The sequence below is a fragment of the Bubalus kerabau genome, chromosome 8, assembly GCF_029407905.1.
Source record: "Bubalus kerabau isolate K-KA32 ecotype Philippines breed swamp buffalo chromosome 8, PCC_UOA_SB_1v2, whole genome shotgun sequence".
Classification (NCBI taxonomy): domain Eukaryota; kingdom Metazoa; phylum Chordata; class Mammalia; order Artiodactyla; family Bovidae; genus Bubalus; species Bubalus kerabau.
The window spans coordinates 56052304-56075830 of NC_073631.1; the positions used below are offsets into that span (position 1 = coordinate 56052304).

The following is a 23527-nucleotide window of genomic DNA, read 5'->3' on the forward strand; positions in this document are numbered from 1 at the left end:
GCATCCGCCCTTACTCCCCTGCAGTTCTTTTTTCAATACAGCAGCCAAACTGATCCTATTAAGACACGTAAGTCAAATCAGTTTATGACTTTGCTCAAAACTCACTAATGGCCTTTCATCTCACTCAGAACAAATGTTCGTCTTTATAAGGATCTGCAAGGCTGTATGTGATTGGATAAATGCTTGACCCTCATTTTCTACCCCTCTCCGTGTTCACTCTGTTCCAGTTCACCAGCCTACTTGCTAATTTTAAAAACTGCCCAGTGGAAAACAGGGTATAAAAACATGCTTAGTTTCTGTCTCCTCAGCACCATTATTATTTCTGATAATATTCTGAGAGCTTCCATAATCTTCAGAATAAACTTTCCCCAGGTGGCACTAGTGGTAAAGAATCTGCCTGTTAATGCAGGAGATGCACAGGTGTGGGTTCAGTCCCTGGGTTGGGAAAATCCCCTGCAGAAGGAAATGTCAATGCTTTCCAGTATTCATGCCTGAAAAATTCTGTGGGCAGAGAAGCCTGGCAGGCTGCAGTCCTTGGGTCGCAGAGTCGAACATGACTGAGCACACAAAAACACAAATGCTTTTCATGTACCAACATGATGTCATTCAATCTTCATGACACCCTAAGGGGTGGTAATAATACCCAGTGGTTTTGAAGTGCAAAAATCACTGGAATCACACTGAATGATTCATACTTTCCTTCCACCAGTTATTAACTGTGACTTTGGGCAAGGTACTTAATCTGTCTTATCTCAGTTTCCTAATCTGTAAAATGAGATTAAAATAGCAGTTTCTATTAAATTGAGAGACAGTTATTAATTAATATTTGTAAAGTACCTAGAAGAAAGTTGAGCATATAGCATAAGTTTTTGCTAAACATTGAAATAAAAATGAATTCTTATTTTTTTCTTATTTTTTGTGCCTTAGTTTTATTACCTGTATAATAGGGATAGCAATATGGAATTTACTTCACAGGATTTTTGTGAGAATTAAATGAGATAGCCTGATTATAAAGCAGTGTCTGGTACATGGTAAACTTTCAATAAATGTTAGCTATTAATATTTTTATCATCATAAAAACATGGAGTTTTAGACAGATTAACTGCAGTATGCAAGGTTACATGACATGTAAACTGATGAATTGTGTCTTTTTCCAAGACTACTTCAGTGAGAGTGGCATTTTAGCCACAACCTTAAAGGCTTATAAGCATATTTTTTGGGTAAATATCCATTATTCAGTGAAGATTAAAAGCTTTCAATTTCTTTACACATGATGATGGATGTTTTTTGTTTTGTAGTAAGTTTTAAAAATTCATCTATGTTGTTCTTGTTTCCGCTTCTCAATTTGCTGATATAGCCTGATTTTCATTCTTGATTGTCACTATGTAGAAAAAGGAGAGGCAAGAACTCCCTGGAAGTTGGTGCAGGTTGGAGAGTACAAAACTGAATTTCTCCTTGCATGGAATGTTTTCCTCTCCTTACCATGACTTCATTCTCAGTTGCCAAACTGTATCACACAGTATGAGTTCTTGCTGAAATGGAGAAGGGTGGGGGTCATGAGACAGTCTTACAGACACCTGTGAATTCTGATCCAAGTGGATGTAGCTCAAGTAGTCACACTGATTTCAAAACTACAGAGACCTCCCACGCCCTCCTTTTTGTGTATTTATTTCTTTTGAATTTGGGATGCTCATTTGTGATAGACATGTAATATCAGTAAGCTAGGGTATTTCCAGATCATAAATTCTGTGCTTCTCATCCTTCATCTGCTCAACCACAAAACTCAATAATAAGCTACATCCCAAAAGAAATAGTTATTGCCAAACAACTCTAGGTAAGCAAAGACAGACAAGTGTATGTTTTAGAATGTTTTCATAGGGAAGCATCTGTAAAATGTTTGTGCACTGGGAATAACACAAGAGTTTACATAATTGTGCTGCTTATTTTCTTTTTTGGCAGCGAGGAAACACCCATGCAGCATATTTAAAAATATTTGTGTATTTCAGCTACATTTTCATTGGCAGTAGACACACAATCACAGTAACCAGGGTCAATCAAAATTCTATTTTCCAGCTGTTGCGTAAAAATGTGTAATCAAGCCACAGAAGTGTATCTGGATCCATGTATATGCATTCTTAACTTTCCCCTTTGTCTCATGAAGCATTCTACTGGAAAAACTGGACACATTTTAGATATCCAAATTAGGAATAATTTAAATGAAATGGCATCTCTATTTTATAAAATAAGTCTCATAAAAAGGAAAAGCACTATTTAATTCAGAAAAAGGAGGCTGTCCTAAGGAATACATACTTAAAGAAAGCATATGATTGATATGCTTTTTATTTATACAGTAGTACAATGTAGTAAAGAATAATGTATAATTCTGGAAGTTTTTAAATTTACAAAGTCCTTGTTAGAGAAAGAAAATGAATCAGTCTTTAGTTCAACTCTAAATTGAGTCTAATTTAAGATTCTTAACAAAGTAGGAACTGTGTGCACATGATGGTTAATCATGAGAAAAGAAGATGGAAACTTTGCTGATTCACATTATGTTTTAAAATATATAAAAATAAGGATACATGTATAGGGGGACATGGCGTTTAAAGGTAAATGATAAGCAGGCACGACTACTGAGAAGCTCATCTAACCACATATTCACAGGTAAAGTCTCTGTGGTCACATGAATGCTGTGATGAGTGAGATTTGGGGGATAGTCCAGCAGAAAACACTGTTCAGGGTTCCAGTCTCAAATATTAGTGGAGCAAATTGATGTGTTCACCATTTAATTCAGATTTTTTATATCTCATTTATTGTATGGATATCAAAATATAACTTGATCCTTCTGCCACCAAGCAGACAGGACCTGTGAGTAGAAATATGAAGACCCTGTTCATCAGCCTCTGCTTATCTCTATGGTGATAAATGCATGCTTGTTGCCTGGCAGACAATGCCCAGGCTACCAAACCAGACATTAGGCAGCTAGCACTCACCTAACAGTCACCATCGCACAGTGGAATATTGAAGCCCAAAGAGGAATAGTCGAGTGGTATTCACCAACAAAGACTGATTACTTAAATGAACTACTTTGTTATTTAATTAATTAACTGAATCTTTATCCCCAAAAGTTTTAGGCAATCTCAGAAAAATAAAAGAAAATCAAACAGAAGATATGAGTTACTGAAAAGTAGAAATCATTTTGCAAATATAAAACTAGGGAAAATGCAGACTTAAACACATTTTGAATGAGATTTTGTTATTAGATAAATGAATGTTCCCTCTATTCTTAGTGATTTAGTGCAATTGATGTTCCCTACCAATTCCAAATCAGTTAAATTTTGTTATATTCTTTGTATGTAATGAATTGTTTTCAACAGGATAATATTATTAATATAAATTAAATTCCCCACTCCCCTGTTTTTTATATTTACCCTTCTTCAGTAATTTGTTGAATAGATTTAAAGAGATTGCAACCCTGAGTGCCTATGGGGACCAGTCAGGTGATATAAGGAGTTAACCAGGCTTGACAGAGGCTTTGTTCTTCTGGACACCACATATGTAGTCAGAGTGGGCTGAGCTGATTTAGCCTAATCACCTGTTGCTTTGCAGATATTTGGGCACCTAATAAAACTTCTGAGTTTATTTTTATTAAAAGCTAGAAATTTGGATTTTTTTATTTGAACATGCATTTTAAATGTTATCAACTTATAAAAACACTTTATAAACTACTATATAGGTAGAATAGTACATGTTTTCTGGCTGATTTAGCAACTTGTGACGGTATATTTTGATTGTGATCAACTCATAAGGTCTGTATTAATCCTATGAAACCACACACACACACACACACAAACCTAATCTAATCCGGTGGTTGTTGGTAGGTATATCAGTTATGATAAGCAGAGTTATAGGCTGTGGTAGCCAAGAGCCACGAACTTAGCAGGCTTGCAAAAACAGAGGTTTATTTCTCCGTTGTGCAGTATGTTCATAATAGGTGAATAAGGAGGTTTTGTTTGTCATAGAGACCGAGACTGATGAAACAGTCCCTGTCTGAAACATTGTGCTGTGCTTAGTCTCTCAGTCATGTCAACTCTTTGCAACCCCATGGACTGTAGCCTGCCAGGCTCCTCTGACCCTGGGTTTTCTCCAGATAAGAATACCAGAGTTGGTTGCCATGCCCTCCTCCAGGGATCTGTAACATTGGGTAGAGAGAAAAAAGACAAGGAAAACCCCACAGTGACTTTTCAAATGACACGCCTCTTTTCAGCATGTATGTCATTGGCCAGAGCTAGTCACATAGAATTTGGTGAAGAGTTTGGCCTTGCTCAAAGAGAGTTTTGGCCTTCCCTTCAGCTTCTGACAGGAAAGTCTTTGTTTAGGATGAGCCCTGGCTATTTCTGACCATTTTAGCTGGGGGATGGCCATGTCAGAAATATCAACCATGTGATTTGTGTGAACATTGGGCCATGCAGTTATTAGTTGTCCTGGGGACTGAATTCAACCATTTGGCCATTCAATCTCTCATGCCTGTGTAATGAAGTTCTAATAAAAACTCTTGTGTGTTGGCACACACTGATACTGCAAGGATCATGGATACAAGGGCAATGGAAGCCTTGCATTGGAACCCTCTCAGCCTTTGCTCTATGACTTTCTTCTTTCAATTTATTTCCATCTCTATCCTTTCTCTGTAATAACTCCTAATGTGAGTACAGTAATATTCAGTGAATTCTGTCAAACTTGTAGGGAATTATCAGATCTCACAGTGGTTTTGGAAATTCAGGGAATTTGGTTTTGGTATCAGAAGTAAGGGAGTCTGCGCCCTAAAATGTCACAGTTCAATTAAATCTGGATTTCTGATCTCAACTCAGTTCTGTGGCTGGAATTTTATAAAGTCTCCTCAAGGAAGAGCAGCACAGGTAGGAAAACTGGGATATTTGTGAACTTTAATACAATATACAACAATGGACTTAAGGAGGGAAAAGTTACTTGTATTCAGCCATAAAGGATATATATGCGTCAGCCTAGTATAGAAAGTTGAGAAGTTTATGCTAGACATAGGGGCAGAGTACACATAACCATGGAGTGCTGGCACAGCATGACATGAGCAGAGAACTTACATGTAGTCTTTAGTTCCATAACCATTGGGGAGTGACAGGCCTGGGACAGGTAATAAGGGATTTTACATTGTTAGCAAGATAAAGGTGCTTAAGAATAGTCAGGACTGATTGGGAAGAGAAATCTTGGACTAGGTCAGCACTGTGAGGTCAACAGTGAAACTGGGCATTATGGGAGCCTCATCGAAGTAGGTCAGTGTGCAAAAGAACACTCAGAGCAGAGTCTTGCACAGAGAACCTCTAGGGAGGTTCTCTCTGTCCTGTGTGCTCACTGTTATTCAGTCAGATGGAACCTTATAGACTTAAGAATTTGAAAGTGCTGAGCAGAGCTAGTCATTCTTTTCTCACCAAGATCTTTAAAATGTTGACAGGTTTGGTCCCATTCCTCTGGGTAATTTAGACCTGTTTGGAGACGCCTGGTTCTCTGGGTATATGGGTTTTGAAGATGTGCCCTGAAGTCCAAGTGGTAATAACCTTTTTCTTTATGACCTAATAGCCCTGGGAAATAGAACCAGAAATGAACTGACATACTACTGTTTGAAATGAATAAAGTGAATTCTTCATAAAGCTATACTTTTGTAAAGTGTATTCCAATAACAGAATGACCCTTGTCTTAGTCCATCTGGGCCGCTGTAACAAAAATTATACAGCAGATATTTATTTATCACAGTCCTAACAACTGAGAGACAGATTCTATGTCTGGTGAGAGCTCATTTCTGGTTTATACTTGGCTGTCTTCTCATTATGTCTTCACATGATGGAAGGTGCAAAGTTGTTCTCTGGGGTCTCTTTTAAAGGGTACTAATCCCAGTCATAACTGTCTTCATGTCCTCATCACTTTCCAAAGGCCCCACCTTCAAATACCATTACATTGCAGGCAGACACTTTACTATCTGAGCCACCAGGGAAGCCCACATTGGGGATTAGATTTCACCATATGATTTGGGAGAGACACAAACATGCAGATTATGGCTGTGCTGTTCTTAAGACGGGCGCTTGAATATGAATTTGAGATAGTAGCCAGTTAATTTTTTCTTCTTCAATTACTATCTCCATTTGAGCTTCCCAGGGGGATTTACTAGGGAAAAGGAAGAAAAAAGATAAAAATGACAAATTCTTAGTTTCAAAGTTCAAAAAACACTTTCTAGCTATGAGAGAAATAGTTAATAGGTAACAAGTGGAAAATTCCATGGAAGGAGGAGCCTGGCAGGCTATAGTTTATGGGGTCACAGAGAGTCGGAGGTGACTGAACATAGCACATAGAACACATGTAATCTGGCAGAGTTTTTTTTTTTTTTTTTTAATCCAGACCATAAACCGCAAAAGGTCATAGAAACTCAAAGCTTTATCAGGAGAGTAGATTTGACAGTGTGAGTTTGGGGGATAGTAGATGAAGTGCTTAATTTTTCAGCCCCATCCTTTGTGGCTAGAAATTTATAGTAACAAGAAGGAACCCTTCCTTACATTGAAGAGCACAGAGTAGACGAGACTAGTGCTTGGCACTTACTACCAAGATCTCTGGCTCAAGTTTTTTCTACCAGAGTTGGTTAAGGCCAATAGTGATCTTACTGCTGCTGCTGCTAAGTCACTACAGTTGTGTCTGACTCTGTGCAACACCATAGACGGCAGCCCACCAGGCTCCCCCGTCCCTGGGATTCTCCAGGCAAGAACACTGGAGTGGGTTGCCATTTCCTTCTCCAATGCTTGAAAGTGAAAAGTGAAAGTGAAGTCACTCCATCATATCCGACTCTTAGTGACCCCATGGACTGCAGCCCACCAGGCTCCTCTGTCCATGGGATTTTTCAGGCAAGGGTACTGGAGTGGGGTGCCATTGCCTTCTCCAAATAGTGATCTTAAGTCAGAGTGATTCCCTGCTCCTGGCTCTCAGTCTTCCTCAGGCCTATATAGGCTTGAAAGATCAGCCAAATCTTCTAGGAGAGCCCACAAGAGCCCAGTTAGGGTGAGTGTATCCAGAGGGATCCTGATTTGCTTATGTTAATGATCTTTTTGTAGCAGTAAATTCACAGTGGACAGGTTCTGGTAGCAAAGTCTCTGTTGAGAAATTTGTTAACTCCAGTATGTTCTGGAATGGAAATGAGTTTCACTTAAAAGATCAGTTTTCATACTTCATGGTATGACAGATCAATGCCCCCAAATAGAGCTCTGTCTCACAGGTACTAATGCCTTGTGGAATTTAGCTTCTCTTCAATGGACAGATGGATAAGCAGAGCTTGTGAAAGATTTAAAATACTAGCTATACACTGATTACTTCCTCATTCTTGAATCCATCTTTGACTTTCTCCTGATCTCCAGACTTGTGTATCCAGCTGCCTGCTCAACATCTTTAAGTAGGTGCCTAATTGGAACCTCAAACTTGACATTTCCAAAACAGAAATATTTTTCATCTCTAGAACTGGCTACATAATTTGCAGGGCCCAGTGCAAAATGAAAATACAAAGCGTCTTGTGCAAAAAGTAGGAAAAAGTGCCATTAAAATATTAAAACAGAAAACTTTTTCCTTTTTTCCTATGCCCTCTCTCAACTTGTCATAGTGTTTTTTCATTTGTTGTTAATGTCATAGTTCCTCAAACATGAGGAATAATCGTCCATGAGTACAGACTATCACAGGGCCAGGAGAGATGACAGCAACAGGAACTAGAGGCAGTGCACGAGTCAGGACAGGATGGTCAAGCCAGGCATCTCTTATTCTTGTGGGTCACTACCTTTTCAAAGGGCACTGAAGCCTCCACACAGGGTGATGCTAGGTATCCAGAAGCGGGATGGCCTGGGGAAGTATGGGATGAACATACATCCTGGAGTAGAAGGTCTCAGAGGTCATGGACAAAGAAGGCAAGACTGAGCAGGACTTGGGGTATCTGCTAAGATCCCATCCTAGGGAAGAAAGGTGTCAGCAGAGGTCATAATCACATGTGATTTGCAGCCCCACTGTTCCATTGGACTTCATTTACAAAACACAAAATCAAAGATCCCTAAAATGTTCTCCACACTTTTCTTCTCAAATGTTACCTCCTTGAAGAGAGGTTCTGACTATCCTATTTGAGGTGCTTTTTTCTCTGACAAAAACTGGTGTGTCTTTTCTCACACCAATAAGCAATTCTCCAGTTCTCTGAAACCAGCTGGTATGAGTCCAACAATTCCTTTTAATTATGACACAAACTATCCAGAGTCAGCACAGAACCCACAGGTAGAAAGCTTGATTCCACAAGACTGCCTTTCACTCCAGATCCTGGTTGCAGTCCCAGGCCACCTGCAAGTCTGACTGATCAGCTATAAATTGGGGATTCTCATGACACAAAGCTAGTGGAGGTGATAGAATTCCAGTTGAGCTATTTCAAATCTTGGAAGATGATGCTGTGAAAGTGCTGCACTCAATATGCCAGCAAATTTGGAAAACTCTGCAGTGGCCACAGGACTAGAAAAGGTCAGTTTTCATTCCATTCCAAAGAAAGGCAATGCCCAAAATTGTTCAAACTAATGCACAATTGCACTCATCTCACATGCTAGCAAAGCAATGCTCAAAATTCTCCAAGCCAGGCTTCAGCAGTACATGAACCATGAACTTCCAGATGTTCAAGCTGGATTTAGACAAGGCAGAGGAACCAGAGATCAAATTGCCAACATCTGTTGGATCATCAAAATAGCAAGAGAGTTCCAGAAAAATATCTATTTCTGCTTTATTGACTATACCAAAGCCTTTGACTGTGTGGATCACAACAAACTGTGGAAAATTCTTAAAGAGATGGGAATACTAGAACTGCCTCCTGAGAAATCTGTATGCAGATCAAGATACAACAGTTAGAACTGGACATGGTACAACAGACTGGTTCCAAATTGGGAAAGTAGTACATTGATGCTGTATACTGTCACCCTGTTTATTTTTCTTATGTGCAGAGTACATCTTGCGAAATGCTGTGCTGGATGAAGTACAGGCTAGAATCAAGATTGCTGGGAGAAATATCAATAACTCCAGATATGCAGATGATACCACCCTTATGGCAGAAAGTGAAGAAGAACTAGAGCCTTTTGAAAGTGAAAGAGAAGAGTGAAAAAGTTTACTTAAAACTCAACATTCAGAAAACTAATATGGTATCAGGTTCCATCAACAATGGAAACAGTGAGAGAGTTTATTTTTTTTTAAGCTCCAACATCACTGCAGATGGTGACTGCAGCCATGAAATTAAAAGATGTTTGCTCCTTGAAAGAAAAGCTATGACCAACCTAGAGAACATATTAAAAAGCAGAGCCATTACTTTGCTGACAAAGGTCCATCTAGTCAAAGCTATGGTTTTTCCAGTGGTCATGTTAGGTTGTGAGAGTTGGACTATAAAGAAAGCTGAGCGCCAAAGAATTGATGCTTTTGAACTGTGGTGTTGGAGAAGACTCTTGAGAGGACTGCAAGGAGATCAAACAAGTCAATCCTAAAGGAAATCAGTCCTGAATATTCATTGGAAGGACTGATGCTGAAGCTGAAGCTCCAATACTTTGGCCACGTGATGCAAAGAACTAACTCATTGGAAAAGACCCTGTTGCTGGGAAAGATTGAAGACAGAAGGAGAAGGGAATAACCAAGGACATGGTTAGGTGGCATCACTGACTCGATGGACATGAGTTTGAGCAAGCTCTGGGAATTGGTGAAGGACAGGGAAGCCTGGCATGCTGCAGTCCATGGGGTCGTAAAGAGTTGGACACGACTGAACAACTGAACTGAACTGATGACTCTCCTTCTTCGATTCATAACTGCTAGAAGAGTTCACAGAGCTCAGGAAGACACTTATGTTTAGTACTTTGTTATAAAGCTGCAAATGAATAGCTAGTTGAAGATGTAAATAGAACAAGGTCCAGAAGAATCCCAAGCACAGGAGCTTCTTTTCCCATGGAGTTGGGATGTGTTATCCTCCTGGTATGTGGATTTGTTCCCCAGCCTGGAAGCTTTCTGAACCTCTTTATTCAAGAATTTTTATAGAGCCCAGTCTCCAGTTCCCCTTCCCCTTTCTGAAGCTAGGGAGTGGGTGGTTTCCAGTCACTTGGTCTTCCCAGTGACCAACGCAACCTGAGGCTACCTAAGGGTCCCATCCTCAGTTTTCTTATTGATATGAGCTCAAGTGTGTCTGAAAGTTGCTCATGGTATATAATAAAAGATACTCCTATCACTTAGGAAATTCCAAGGGTTTTATGAGCTCTGTGCCAGAAACAAAGACTAAAGCTACTTTTAATTATACAGGGAAACACATTATTCTCTTACCCATTCTCAGCTTTATTTTTCTTCCTCATATTTAGCACAACTTTTAAATTGATAATTTATCTGTTTATCAACCAGTTTCTTTTTTGTGTGTTATGACATTATTTGTAGTTAATTCATACCCAGTTACATGGAAAGAATATGTATTGCTGAACAGATATTTTATTAAAACAATTTTGCCTTTATTTACTCACTAAGAATATTTAATAGATAACTGTTTGTTGAACAAGTCCATAGCTATGTGAGGGATTATGGGGGAATATGAAGGTAAATCAGACAGAGTCCCCATCTTCACAGTACCCGTCATTAAAGGGTCACACGTTAAAATTTTAACAGAAATTATTGAACTTCATTGGGGAAAAAAAAGTTGCTTCTTTTGAGGAGATTGAGTCAATGACAAAGTATACCTAAGTTGAGCTTCAAAGAATGGATACTAAATATTCCAGTCCTTTTTTTCTTACGATTTTTTTTTTCTATATATAACTTGTAAGTTGTCTTAAGGTGCTAGGCTTATATGGACCAAGCTACATAATTGTGTCTAGATAACTTAGAATGAACACAATTTTTAAAGGGTGTACTAACAACGAAATAGGAATAACTGATCAGAAAAATTAATCTTAACCCATATTTTTCTTATGAAGCTTTAGGAATGCCTAGATGGATGGAAAATATAGTGTATTGTCTTAGTATTTGAACCAAAAGTAAAGGAATAAGTGCTGGTGTAATGAGAAATGTTAAGTGTGATGGACAAACCAGCTGAACAAACAGGCTGGGAATTTGTTTTATGAAACTCACCTTACAGAATTTCACCCAATAAAATACATGGGCATGGAGTATTAATTTTTTCTGTGTCTATGTATCATCACAAAAGGACCTTTTTAAATCATATTCTGGGTGCACACTTGGTCCCATTTGAACACAGTTTATGAACACTTACTTCCTTATTTGAATTCTACCTTTTGACAAACGGGCAAGAGTCCAAGCATGGTTAACTGTTAGTCTAATACAAGTAGACCTGAATCTTAATGCAAAACAACTCAAATTCACCAGAACTCCACATACTATGAAATTGTAACCTTGTATTTTATTTGGTTGTCCTCAGTTTAAGTCCATAAACTTTTCAAACTTAAAAATAGATACCTTTGAATACAACTGAATGGAAATACAAGTTATATGACAGCAACTACAATAAAAATCTCACTTCATTTTAATAAAAAAACAAAACAATAAAACAGAAGTTAGAAAAGCCATGTTTCTTGTAACCCATTGATTCCTCATTATGCAAGATTATCCCCAGAAGCCTGCACTCTAGCACTTTTCCCAGTTCTGACACAGATTTGGCCAGAAATGAAGGAATTCAGAGCAAAATGAATTAACTCTTTGCTGCTTTGCCAAATAAATATTTAAACTTTTTTTTTTTTTTTTACTCCTTCCTTCCTATACCTTCCAAGACATCTGTGAATGGAGTTAGACACAAATACTTTGTAGTCAAAGTCTGTAAATTTTGTCTATTGAGAGCAACACAACTAAGTTAAAATGCCCTTTGAGCAATTTAGTGTGTATCACTACTATTAGTTTTTCCAATATTTTAGAGGGGTAGTTTCCCTCTAAAATATTTTTGGATATCCTGCATCAAATCCCGAGTAGACAGTGTTTGCTCTATTTCCTACTTCCAGTTTAGTTTGCATTTTGTTACAGTTACTCCTGAACTTTCTATCCTTTAAATGTTTTGCTCTGGTAATCTTGTTAGAACTGTCTGTATTTTTAAGCTGTTAAGAATTCAAATAAAAACATCCTTATCTTACCTTTAATAATAAGTCGTACATTTGAAGCAAATGAATACTCATGTGTTACTTGTTCCTGCATTTACTGTTTTCAAAAAATAACGATAGCTGTTTGATTGGTGTTCATCAGCCCTCATCTGCTTCGTTAAAGCTGACGAGAGCTATCTGCAGATCACAGTCCTTGAGTAGATCCTGCAGAGGCAGGATTTAGCCAATTTACCAAACGGGAGTTTGCAGATTCTGCTGTTGCTTGCTAGTGTGGACAATCTCTTTGAAGTTGGAATCCCTAGGGACAAGTTTGAGAGGGTGCTGAGTTGCTTCAAATGGTATCATATTTAACACCGGAAAAAATCCATTGTGAAGGAACTGGCAGCACTGTACTGCTGTGCTGAGATGCTTTTTCTGAGAGAGTAGAATTTCGATAAAAGGACAGAATAACAATGTACTGTATTGATTTAACGTGGAAGACAACAGTGATTCTTGCTTATTTTTTTTTTTCTTTTTTTTTTTGGTATTGTTTTCTTGTCGATCCTTTTCACTTGAGCACTGTTTCCACATTTTTCCACTGTGAGCCCAGACTTGGATTAAATCACATGGGAAGCAAAGTTCCTGTATTAATTTCAGCTTGCTTTTGAAAGCATCAGCTCACAGGATAGAAGCTCATCATACTTCAGCTTGTAAATGCTCTGGCAGGCTTGGCTAGTCAACTTGCAACATTTCAGGGCTGCAAACCTCATTGCTTGTTGGTAGATACAGGAGACACAGTTCATGGGTATCAGGTTTCAATGGGGGAAAAAAAAAGTAGTAAGAAATGTTCTAACGCAGCAACACAAACACACAGATTTTTGTAAAGTGCAAGTAGATCATAAGTTGAGGCCTCAGAGAACTCAGTAATCAATTTAATATAAAATGACATGCAATTTATTTCTATCAATTTGCCTTGTTTGCTTTTTTAAAAAAATTTTTCCATCTTTTGTTTTAAAGAGCTTTTCGAAGAGGTGCTTGTTAAAGGAGTCTTTTGGCAGGTTGTTCCCCCAAACTATGGGAAGAAGTGGGAAGTAAAATGGAGATGGCAGAAGCTGAATGATGCCTTTAAATTGACTGACAACATCATTCCCTATTATTACTACCTTGTAGACTGCCAAAGAACTAATGTACTTCAGACATCTAATGTAATTAATTCAGGACCACAAGTCTGAATCACAAATCTACATGTGGATTCAGTAGGAAAAAGAAAAATATGGTCCGGAGGAGAAAAAATATCTTTTTGCACAGCTACCTCTAATTTTAAACAGGGTATAAATTAAACATTCTTTGATAATAATATGCAATGACAGCATAATCATATGCTAACATTTAATCACCTTTTATATACAATATTACCCTGATTCTTCTTTAAAATTTTATGTTGTATATTGCTGTACATTTTTCTTGCTGATTGATTCTCTTTATTACTACTGATTTTATTTATGCTGCTAATTTTTTTTTCCTAAGCATATATTTTAATGAGTAGTTTTGTTCCGCTAACGTCTACAGAATAAGAGAATTCAGCACACCTGCCTAAATAAGATGCTTGAGATCACTGAGGAAAGAAATTGACATTTTACTTTACCCTCAGCATGGAGCCGGGGGCAAAGTTTGATCTGAAAACTTGCAAATTAACCAAAACTGTCACTCAGGAGTTATGGGCCTGAATGCTGCAAAATATGTTCTTTGAAGTCCTCATTTCAGCAAAATTATTAAAAACTTTATATCTAATTAAAATTGTAACTGCATTCCCATTTTTCAAAATCTCTATATCCTCAGGGCCAATTGGGATGAGTGAATCTGCACCCTCCTCTCTGAGCAGGCTGAACTGCTCCTACAGCAATATCAGATCATTACCATCTCCCCAGCTGAGAGGGAGCAGCCATTATCATGCAGCATTATTAATCTTCTTGTCTTATCAACTTGCAAATCACAAGCCATTGAGCCTTATGGCATGGTTCTGGGTCCATAGTTATTCATTTTGTAGGTCTACCTAGCCTTTGAGTCTCCTTAATCACCTGAAGATTGTCAGTCTCTTACCTTGGCCTGCCCCTGTGGCCCTTCTCAGCTCCTGTGAAACGTCCATGATGTTCTTTCTCTCTCTCTCTTTCTCAAGAGAAAAAAAAGAAAAGACTTTTATTTAAAAGAGGGAGAGAGAGAGTGCACAAGAGAGAAAGAGAGACAGTAAGGAGGATAAATTTCATTAATGGATGTGAATTAACATCCTACTGCCAAGAGCTGACCCTTTCTCCTGACATGTACGTCTAAGTCATTCTTGTCACTCTCTCCCCCATTAATATTCTGAAAAAGACAGTACATTGAAGAGAATAGAATGAGATAGTTCCCTTAAACAGGCACTGTTGACCTTAGGTTGGGGATTTTTCTTTAATTTGCTTTTCTTAAAAATAAAATATTAATCATATTGGAAAAGGCGAGCAGAGTTCCTCTACATTTTTTCAATATATTCCGTTTTAATATTGCACTCATTAAATTAAGTCATTGAACATTTTGAACATTTTTAAGTGCCAAAAGAAGATAGAAATGTAATTTCCAAGAGAAAGTAGATGAGACAGGCTGAGGTACCCTTGTGACAACTCTTATTTCTGCCAACCTCAATGTACATGCCATAAACACTGGTCTTTGGGGATCTTAAATGCCTCCTGATCATTTTAATATTGTAAGTTTTTAATTTCATGAAAGTACAATATTCCAACATGATTTTCAGCTCTTAGCAAAATTTCAATCACAGGGTTTCTAGAGCCAGTCAGATGTTATGACTGCTATTATTAAAGATTTTAGTTTATAATATTGGTTGATGACTGAATTTGGGTGAGACACAAAATAAAGGAAAATGAATATTTGACCTAGATTTTTAGAATAATGCAGATATATTTAAGTTCACGTTATATGTAGATATTCTATTAACTATCACTATCATATGTAATAACTTTATGACTTTGTAATTAAAATCATTTTGCCCTGCAAAAATAATATTATATGCCTATAATCACCTGGAAAGAACCTTTGCCCTTTTATCATTTCGAAAAGAAGGTCATTTAGATGAGAAACTGTAATATGAATTTGGAAAGGACTGGTACAGTGGATTAATGCACTGGCTTTTTCATCTCTGGAGGCCCGTGTTAAAAATGTGACTTAGGACACTTGTGAAATGAATTTGATGGTAGTCATGAAACCCTTAAGTGTGCCTGAGTATACATAATTATCTTAAAACTTAAAGATGTAACTAATTAACAAACTGGCCGCAAAACAGCAAAAGGCTCTACTTTAGAATTAAGATATATTTATAGCTCTTTCTGAGGATTCTGATATTTTCAGGAAGCATACAGCCCTTACACATTATTTATGATTTGAGCTAAATTTGAAATGGCTAAATTAGAGAGAAGGTAAATTTAGGTCCTTAAATAAGAGTTCTTTGGTTTCTTATTTTAATTGTCTTAGATTGGACAGGAACTATTAATATTAGCTTAGCTTTCAGTTAGATAAGTATAAAGTAGAGTAATTTGCCAATACAGCCAATCAGGCAGATTCTTCTCTAATTCTATAATTTTTCTATGGATTAGGTAGTTTTATATAAGTTGGAAAATAAACACTCATATTTCATTTTATCAGGTTAAACACAATCGGGGAAAGTAGGGTAATCAGAATTTAGTGAAATATTTAACCGTATGGTTATTGGGTTGGAGCTAACTACTTTCAGTCTATTATTTGTAAATTCTAGGACAAGTATCTCCTCATAACTGTAACTGATTTTTTCATTCATACAACACTTAACATAAGCTTCTGGTATAATGAATGATATAACTTGCATTCTCAGTTGCTACTGCTGCTGCTGCTGCTGCTAAGTCATGTCAGTCGTGTCCGACTCTGTACGACCCCAGAGACTGCAGCCCACCAGGCTCCACCGTCCCTGGGATTCTCCAGGCAAGAACACTGGAGTGGGTTGCCATTTCCTTCTCCAGTGCATGAAAGTGAAAAGTGAAAGTGAAGTCGCTCAGTCATGTCCGACCCTCAGCGACACCATGGACTGCAGCCTTCCAGGCTCCTCCATCCATGGGATTTTCCAGGCAAGAGTACTGAAGTGGGGTGCCATTGCCTTCTCCACAGTTGCTACTATTTGAGCTTAATTTCTCATGTAGAGGGCTTCCCTGGTAGCTCAGCTGGTAAAGAATCCACCTGCAATGCAGGAGACCCCAGTTCAAACTCTGGGTTGGGAAGATCCCCTGGAGGAGAATATGTTCAAATCCTCAATGATACAGATTAATGTTGTGATGCTGTCTTCTGAAGGAATTATGTTAGCTTTTTTTTTCCCCTTGAGGATCAGGGATTATTTATTCAACAAACATGTATTCAATGCATACCATGTGCCAGACACTCTCCCCAGTACATAAGATACATCAAGAGAACAAAACAAAGACGTCCACCCTCATGCAGCTAATGTTGCAGTGGGCAGAGACAAACAGTAAATAATAAACATACTATGTAAATGATATTGTATTTTACAAGGTGCTAAGTGTTAGAGGAGAAGATAGAGCAAGGTTAAGGCAGTTGGGGATGCAAGAATGTGGAATGGGGGTGGTAGGGAGCAAGAGAATGATTGTTGTATTAAAATAAGAAAAATGAGGAAGTCACCCAAATGGCAATCTAGAGGAGAAACATTCCAGGAAAACGGAATAAAACCATTGCATGGTTTATGCAGAAGAGTAACATGATCGAAGTTATATTTTTAAAGGATTAGTCAGGTTACTGTGTTGAGAAAAGATTGTAGATACTAGAGTAGTGACCAAGACAAGAAAGAGCTTGACTAAACTTTCAACAGATTTCTACCTGACTATGGCTCCTCACCTTCCTTTTCTTAGAGCATTAACTTTAGAAAACTTGCAGCTGTAAACTCTTCCTCAGACCTTTTGAGATGTAAATCTTTTCCTGGCCTCTTGCCAGTTTTACAACCCGGAAATGTCTTTCTCAAGGCTCTGGGAGCCTTCTCTTTGAGATGTACTCATCAAGAAGAGGGTGTCCCTATCGCCCAGGCTCTGTGGGAGGGCAGCAGCCTAACTTGGATAAGCACCAATTAGCAAACACAGATGATCTAATCACTTGACAGCCACCCCCTGAGCTTCTGCAAGACTTTTCCACTAGCTCATTCTAGTGCTTACAAGTTCTTCTGCTTTTTGTTTCAGCAGAGTTAAAGTTGAATTCAATATGCTTCCATATGGAAATAGTCTTGAATACAAGTCTTATTTGTCTTTTTCAATGAAAAGTTTCTTTTCTAATTCAAACAGAAAGATCTATTTGGAGGCTCCTAGGTTTTCTAGGCAAGAGATGATGGTGGTATAGATGTGGGTGATAGTAGTCAAAATACACTTTAAAGCTAGTCTTTACTCATAGAATTGGCAAGAGGAAGGAATATGAAATCAGGTACATCTCCTGGGTTTTTGACCTCAATGACTGGAAGGAAGGAATTGCTGTCTGTATGAGAAGGTAGGTTATGGATTAAGCATGTCAGCATGCTTGTCTGAACTCACCTTGAGTCCTTGTACAATTGAAAGAAAGCATTTAAATCTTCATTTTCAAAGCAACAGTTTCTCATTGGAGTCACTTGTTCATGCAAACCATTCGTACTATTTTTGTTTTAAAAGAAGAAATGTATTGCTTTGAATGATTCAAAATGCTCATTTTCATTAGTACCAGGAATAATTTTATTTAGTTAATTTTTATTATGGATAAGCATCATGTATAAGGCTGGAGAACATCAGCCAGCTATGTTCCAAAGGTGAGTTTAAAGAACAACCTATTAACTAAAGCCATAAAGAATGTGCTTGTCAGAGAACTATAATCAATATCCCATGATAAACCTTAATGGAAAGTTATGAAATATATATAAGAAAAAGAATATTTATACATATAAAATTGAGTCATTTTGCTTTATTATGGTAATTAACACAACATTGTAATTCAGCTTTACCTCAGTAAAAAAAAAAAAAAAAAGAAAAGAATGTGCTTGTGACAGGAGTAGCAGAATTAAAACAGAGAGTTTTGATGAATGATCTCCGGAGGCAGGGCTGATGGTAGAGTTGATATTACAGAACTGGGCTTTCTGATAATAGTGGAGATGTTAGCATTTCATTAGCAGAAGGAAAGGTAAAAGCTGGGAGCAATTGTTGTGAGGTATAGAAAGGCTGGAGTATTAACTAGAACAATATAACCTGCAAGGAGAATGATGGTCTTAGGGGCAAGGTTTATGAACAACCAACAAGAATAATGCTCAATTTATATAACTGAGAGAAATCAAGAATAGGTGATCAGGAGACTGAAAACCTATCTCCAAATACAGGAGTTAGGACTTCAAAATATGGATTTGAGGACACAATTCATCTCACAGTAGTACCCATTTATGGTCTTCCCCAGGGCTGTATTAATGCTCTCATCCTCTGTTGTAAAATAGTCTGATGGGTTCTGAATGGTCTTCATATTCCTACAGAGAAAAATGCCAGTTCACTGTATCAAGTCCATTCTATTAATTAGACCTGATTATCAAGAAATCTTGAGTACATTGGAGGCCCATGAGTGATAAGTACATGCTCAAAAGGTTAGGAGATAAACTCAACAAAAGGATCCACACCATAGTGAGATCTTTAGGGATCCATGGTATAGGGCATAGCACCATATACCTTTTTAATAAGGTTTAATAATTTCTCTTGATAAAATTTACATTAAATAAATGTTTTAATTAACTCAATTAGCCATATTTTTAAAGAACCCTAGAAAGAAATAATACTAATTTATCTGTTAATAACTGATAATTTTGTGTAAATTTTAACCCAATATTGTTGTTAGTACATACTATACACTCCTTGGAGAAAGCAATGGCAACCCACTCCAGTACTGTTGCCTGGAAAATCCCATGGGTGGAGGAGCCTGGTAGCGTCCATGGGGTCGCACGAAGTCGGACACGACTGAAGTGACTTAGCAGCAGCAGCAGCATACACTCCTAACCCTTGGAATACAAGAAAATAAAGCTAAAAAGTTTGAGAACAATGTTGGCAGATGCCAACTGATGCCTACTGGTAGAAAAAAGAACAGACTTTTGCCAAATTCCAGAGACTTTCATAATAAACACACTTTTTAGGCATACAAATACAACCAAATGTATGGAAGAAGTTGCATGTCTCTCACAGTTTTATAAAGAGCTATTCATATCTCTATCTTCTCATACTGGCCACAGGCAAATTTCTCTGAGCCCAAACTAAAGCATTTATTATTCTGTTGGAGTCTCAGAAGGTATGTATTCTGAGATCCAAATAAGATTTAGAAAATTCCTCCTGATTTAGTCTTCAAATGTCAATTATTTGTAGTAAACCAATTTTATTTTTATTCTCAGTGGAAAAAAAGCAAATAAAACACTTTACATTTAACCAAAGAAATGTTTGTATCATAAAGTGCTAACAGCAGAGGAAGTAATAAATGGAAACTCTACTTACAAATCATATGCTTCTGCTTTCTTACATGCCCTTTAGAACAGTTGGTTTATTGGTTAACAAAAATAGTTCACTCAAACTAATGTTTTGAAATTATTTTTAAAAGAGAAACACTAACATTTTTTGATCCTTGACAATATAAATATATTGTGAAAGAATTCAGGTTAGTAGCTTACAGATAGACATTCTTAGTATGCATATGTTACTTTGCTTGTCCTTCTCTCATTATCCCTATATAAGAATGATATGTAATGAAGTTATGAAAAAGACTGGATACATGAGATACCATATTTCCTAGATTTCCAGAAGACAGCAAACTCAATGCCTATTAGAACTGGTTCTTACATTTTAAATGTGTTTTCTAGGAGAAATGGTTTTAGAAACCTTTTTTGGGTAAATTACTGAATGATTTAGTCAGATCTTATGACTAGTGAAATTGTAGCATCAAGGGACTGATAAAATGTGTATCTGTACATACATGAGAGAGAGTAATCTTTCATAAGTTTCCATTAAAGTATTTTGCAAGGGATATTTGGCAACTTAGATCAGGTTTTTTTTTTTCAGTGACTGTCCAATGTTTATTCTAAAATTTTCCTTTTTGTATATTAATTTCATAAAAGTCATTTCTAGTCTCCTGACTTACCTACCAATAATGTGGCAAAGTCCAATTTCGTATCTATTGTCAACATTCACTATTTGTATTATGAAGTATGGAGGAGTGATCAGAGTATGGGCAGTGAGAGTATGGGAGAGGATAAGGACCATAGTATGCAGTGAATTAGTAGTGAAAAGTATCATGTGTAGAAAGACATCGTTAACAAGATCCTGTTCATTCATTTGACTTATTTAGTACACTCCTGATAGAAGCCATGTATTGTCCTAGGTCTGGGGTTATTGTGATGAACTGAAGGAGGCATAACTTGGCTGTCATGTAGCTTACAGCCTAACAGAGGATCATTGCTTGAACGACCATTCAGCATTCAGAAGCAGGATACTATTAAACTTATGATGAAAGAATATGACTTGGACTGTGGGTTCAGGGAGCATTTTCATGAGAACATTAAACGAGCTAAGATTTGAATGATATATATGGATGCACAAGGGGAAATTTGTTGGATGAAAGAGAGAACTAAGAAAAGGAAAAAAACATATGGAAAGAGCCTAGGGCATGCAGGGCACTGATGGAAGGTTTAAATTTAAGGCTAGAACAGGGTGGGCAAAAAGGAGAGTGTCTTAAGATAGGGTTTGAGAAACAGGCAGGAACTACACCACACAGGGTCTTGTGTTCCAGGGAAAGATTTAACCTTTATCCTAAGACCAGTAGTAAGTCGGTGAAGACTTTCACTATATCTTCATGTAATAATTTAGTGTATATGCCATGTTGCTGTAACAACAAAACCCTAATATATTGCTTCAAGTAAGATTGAAGTGTTTTTTTTTTTTCTTTTTCTCTTGTCTATAAGAGTCCAAGGCATACAGGTAGTTCTATTCCAAGGAGCCTTCCACTGACCCAAGCTGGTGAGCCACTCTGCCAGCCCTGTATTTCTGCTTCCTTGTATCCTCCAGATTTCTATTTCTAGAGAGTAGGAAGGGAGAAGAGAAAGTTAAGGTCAAAAGTCTTTGTCTTTAACAAGCACATAATAATTCCATTATATTTGACCTGAACCAAATCACATGGTAAAATATTAATTTTCTGTAAAGATTATTTCCTTTCAGATTGTTTAATGGCCATGATATAGGCATTTACTTAAGGATGGCTAGGAGCAGGGAAGATATAGTAAACATTTTTCAAATATTCTGAAGCTCAGTTTAAAAATGGGTGACATAAATGTGAGTTAATCAGAAAACATAGGAACAGTCAAGTGTTGACAAACTCCAATAATTTGCAGTGTCTTTTCTGAATAAAGCCTTCACTGTCAAATGTGATTTGACTAAAGTTCAATTACCATCTTAGACACACAACTTAGAAAAACTGTGCATCTACAGCTGACATATCGATGAAGACTTGACATAAAGAGTTATCAACAAGACAGCTACTAAGTAGGATTTGGGATGGGACTACAGGGAAGAGTTCAATTTTTCTTATCAGTGTGACTGAAAAATATGTTGGCTCCAGTGAAAGAAGATTTGGGAGAAAAGATAATGAGTTCAGTTCAGTTACCAAATTCAACAAACAATTCCTACATCCCTTTTCTGAGTTACTGGAAGTACAATGATGAAAAACACACAATTTCTGGAAAGATAGTTGTATAATTAACTGTCATGGTAGGTAGTTATATTAAGCTATATTCATGATATGGTTGCTAAGTAAAACAGAATAATAAACTGTATTAAAGAAGGAAATTTATTGCAAGGAGGAGAATTTGAATGGTTAATTTGAATCATGAAATATGAATTACAACTTCTCCAATAGACGATGAGGAAGCATTTTATCAAAAGGGAATTACATGTGTTAAGTTGGAAAAAAATCATATGAAGTATCATTCGTTCATTTGCCAAATATCCAGGAACTCTTTTAGTTCTCTGGAGATATAAGTAATACAGTAAAAAAAAGAAAAAAAAATCCCTAACTTCGTGGAGCTTATTGTCTAGTGGGAGAGATACAGAATAAGCACATAAACTAATTAAATATGAGAAGTGCTATGGAGAAAAAGAAAACATGAAAGGGAAACAGATTACTGTGTGCTGCTTGCATGAAAAGAAAATGATGGTGTTTTGAATTAGGGCATTTGAATTGAGTAAGTATAAGTGATAAGGTGATATTAGAGTAAGATACCTGAAGGAAGGGAGGAAGCAAGCCATGCAGTTATGGAATATGTGTATGTGTGTGCACGTGTGCACATTCACAGCTGGTTGTGGGGTTCACAGGAAAAGGTAATATTAAGTGCAAAGTCTATGAACTAGGAATGGCTTTGATGACGTTTGATTCATTGGAATGGAATGAACAAGAGTGAAAATGTAAATGTTGAGAAAGGTGGATCAGAAGGGGTAATAACATGTAGGGCCTTGTAAGTAATTGTTCAAACTTTGCCTTTTGCTCTGAAGAGTGACAAGTTTATTTTAGGATTGAAAGGGTTCTCTGTGGCTGCTATGAAAAAAATTTATGCAGAAAGTAAGGATGGAAGGTTTTCAGTTAGAAGGTTGCAAGAACAATCCAATATGGCTTGATTGATAAACTTCATGCTTTTTATGTTCTTCATAAAAAGAACAGATGAGAGTTGAACTTAGAAGTGTAGCTGAGGCCAAATAACAATGTCTCTTGCATACTAGGCATAATAATTAAATCTGGTCTAGTACAGTGAAGAACTATTAAAGCATTCTAAAAAAGAAAAATCTGATCAGCTGGCACGAAACACAAATTAATCCAAGTTCTATACTATCATCCATGCTCTCAACATCTTGGTTTCTCTCTTTATGTGAACCTGTTTTTCACATATCTGCATTCGCCAAGAAACATAGCTGCCAACAGACCCTGGCCTTGTATCTCACACTTTGAAAATTAGTGTAACTAATCTCTATCTCTTCCAAATTAAAAAGAAATAATGGAGTATGTATGCATTTATCTTAGGCCATGGAGCAGAGTCTATTAATGGGAAGGTTCTACTATAACCCTGTTAGGAGTTCTGTGTCTTCTTAGGATATAATAAGCAGGAAGGAATGTCACATCTACCTCACAGTGAGAAAAAGCTGGATAAGCTACAAAGAATAACTTTTTAAAAATTCCTTAGAGATCTGAAAGACAGGGAAACTGAGTAGCCTGAAATCTGAGGATGAATATGCTCTTTTAAGAAGAGAGATGATGCACAGATGATCTTACCTTTGCTGAAATATTAGAAGAAATATAATGAC

The 23527-nt window shown here is 37.1% G+C and overlaps 1 long non-coding RNA gene across 1 annotated transcript; it reads right to left on the bottom strand.

The window, feature by feature from the left end:
- Positions 1–11028: 11028 nt before the first annotated feature.
- On the bottom strand, positions 11029–22310 carry LOC129659179 (uncharacterized). The gene is made up of 3 exons (XR_008717847.1): positions 17046–22310; positions 14223–14288; positions 11029–12894 (listed from the first exon to the last, which is right to left on the bottom strand). It is a non-coding gene; the product is annotated as an uncharacterized LOC129659179 (long non-coding RNA).
- Positions 22311–23527: the final 1217 nt, after the last annotated feature.